General features: G+C 36.9%; 1 long non-coding RNA gene across 1 annotated transcript; it reads right to left on the bottom strand.

The window, feature by feature from the left end:
• Positions 1-945: 945 nt before the first annotated feature.
• On the bottom strand, positions 946-1,638 carry LOC121236012. The gene is made up of 3 exons (XR_005934638.1): positions 1,437-1,638; positions 1,205-1,276; positions 946-984 (listed from the first exon to the last, which is right to left on the bottom strand). It is a non-coding gene; the product is annotated as an uncharacterized LOC121236012 (long non-coding RNA).
• Between the last annotated feature and the right edge of the window lie 380 nt (positions 1,639-2,018).

Genomic DNA, 2,018 nt, shown 5'->3' with positions numbered 1-2,018 from the left:
TACGAGGATGGAGTATTGCGCATAGCAATCATTGATCAAATACCAAATTAGCATTATTGGAATATTTCACTCTTCATACTTACCGACCTTTTCCATGTAATGTCCTGGTTTCCTTGACAACATTGCAATTGTTTCCTTGAGCACTCAAATCGATTTGAGGCTTACGGTCTTCTTCATGTTCTCCAATTTCAACCAAATGAGAATCAAAAGCTATCGATTCGCCAGATCTTATTACTTCGTCTTTCTTAAGGAACCGGCTATTTAAGAGTTTCCTGCTTTCATCAAACAGCATGACCTGAATGGAGACCCCAAAAAAGTGTGACATCAAAATTAAGTGAACCTCTCTGCACACACATACATTATTAAACGAGGATATCCAGTTACATTATTGAGTGACTTGAGGTTGGTGACAAAGTCAATAAAATAAATTTAAAAATTTTAAAAGGACCTGGAGAATGGTTGTTATATAATTTTTTACTTGTTCAGGTCAACAAACAAGATGATTGGCTTGTGAAGAAGAAATTAAAACGAAATGGCAAAGCCAACCGGCCTCCCTAGGGATCCACATGTTACAAGTTGTAAGAAGCCATCGTGATACTTTTTGGCCTTTTTGTTACTTGTGTGGTATACAGAGCCTGCCATTCTACACTGCAAAACGGAACATGTTAACAGGTAAAACAAAACTAGGAAAAAGAAACAGGACAGAATGCAATGAATCCCTAGAAGCACGAAACATTAAGCAACAAGCATCAATTAGACAAACAATCAACCACTTTTAGTATAGCTAATGACACAATTCTACAATGCTCCGGCATTTCATGAGACATTCTCCAAAGGGAAAAGGTCATATTTGAAATGCATTAAAAAATTTGTCCACCAAAGGTACATCAACCGGACTCACAACCTAACCAGTCGTACTTGGTTTTGTTGCATCTGGACTAGTCTGCGGTGCTGGGTACTTCTGCGCTTCGCTCTTCTTAAACTCTGAGAGGCAAGCAAATTTCAGAGTATGCAGGCGATATACACACTATGTTAATGTTAGGCAAAATGCGCTTTTTATGTGGGGAATATTTAGATGCGAGCGACTCAAACAAGTACCGTCTTTACTGGAAAAGCAAATGATAGATTGAATTGCATCCGAGTTCCTGAGCTGGATATTTTACAAGAAGTTTACTTTGCAAATGCTGTCGTCTAAGACTCTGACCTCTGATGATTTTGCGTGACGGGCTCAAAGTTTTCCATGCTTTGTTATTCTTCTCCTCATAATTCTGTCTATCTTATGAACATGAGAGTAAAAATTGGAATAAGTTCAAGAAAATAAAAAATAAAAAATACCAAAAAAAACTTTGAGAAATGAACACCAAAATATGACTGAGTTTTGTGACCCTCTTGAGCAAAAACATAAGCAACTTTAAAGAACAAATTTAAGGTGATACCAGAAGAAACCGAACGGTTCCTAAACTTTTGTCGATGCATCAAACTAGGTTTCCCGGTGATTTTCATATTTCTTCCTTGTGAATTCAAATCAGTTATAGGCTTATGACCTTCCCGGGCATCGAGGATGTCAATAAGATAAGCGCTAAATGTCAGCGATTCACCACAGCTTACTACTTCGTCCTTCTTCAAGAGCCTGCATTCCAGGAGTTTCTCGTAATCATCATAGAGCATGACCTCTGTACCAATTCACAAAGTAAGCAATAAAGGACAAAAAATCCCGTCCTCTAGATTCCTAGATTAACTCTTCATTTCAGTTTCTATAATCTTAATCACTACCTTCAATGAAATGATTTGAATTGTTTTTTCTCAGCATTTATCATTCTCCAGAGAAACCTTAATTTTATATGTTGAACGCTGAGCTGATAAAATATAAACTATTTAACTACAATAATGGCTAGGGATTTAACAACTCTAAGGTGAATTTAACCTGAGAAATTTACAGCATTCTGATCTTTATACGACAATTTTACAAAAAATATGAGAATGTGTAAGAAAGGGGCACCCATAGTAGGCACCCCTTC

This window comes from Juglans microcarpa x Juglans regia, chromosome 6D (genome assembly GCF_004785595.1).
Source record: "Juglans microcarpa x Juglans regia isolate MS1-56 chromosome 6D, Jm3101_v1.0, whole genome shotgun sequence".
Classification (NCBI taxonomy): domain Eukaryota; kingdom Viridiplantae; phylum Streptophyta; class Magnoliopsida; order Fagales; family Juglandaceae; genus Juglans; species Juglans microcarpa x Juglans regia.
Note: the sequence above shows the minus strand (reverse complement) of the source record. Positions and strands in the feature narration are given on the sequence as shown.